Source organism: Octodon degus, unplaced genomic scaffold (genome assembly GCF_000260255.1).
Source record: "Octodon degus isolate 3935 unplaced genomic scaffold, OctDeg1.0 scaffold00001, whole genome shotgun sequence".
NCBI classification, from domain to species: Eukaryota; Metazoa; Chordata; class Mammalia; order Rodentia; family Octodontidae; genus Octodon; species Octodon degus.
In genome coordinates, this window is record NW_004524577.1 from 38,597,489 (window position 1) to 38,598,000 (window position 512).

Genomic DNA, 512 nt, shown 5'->3' on the forward strand with positions numbered 1-512 from the left:
AAGCAATATGCACATAGAAGACCAAAATGACAGGTGTTTTAAGTATGGTTTTAGTATTATACATTGCTCTCCATGATGTAGTTGCTTAGTTCACAGATATTAGCATATAGAGTTAGTCAGGGTGAGAATTCTACCCATTAACTGCTATTTTCAAAAACCTGATGGAGATTCTTAGGACCATGACCTTAACCATCTTGCTTGTGTAAATGTATGGTTTTGCCCCTGTCATATTTCCTAACTTCTTTCATTTCTCTCTCTACATTGTTTACTCCTGAAGTTCTTTTTTTCCTTTTAACTGTGTTATACCTTTCAATTTTTATTCTTCTTTTGAGTTTAAGAAGTTTTTTATTCATTTTAATGAGAAAAGAAGATAAAATACCAATGAAACAGTTTTGAAACAGGTTAATAGGAAAGTTACAATAATTAATACATTGCATATTGTTGTTTTCATAGTAGTTATTCAGAGGACAAGATGGAGACATGATATCTTGTCTCAACCATATTGGTACAAA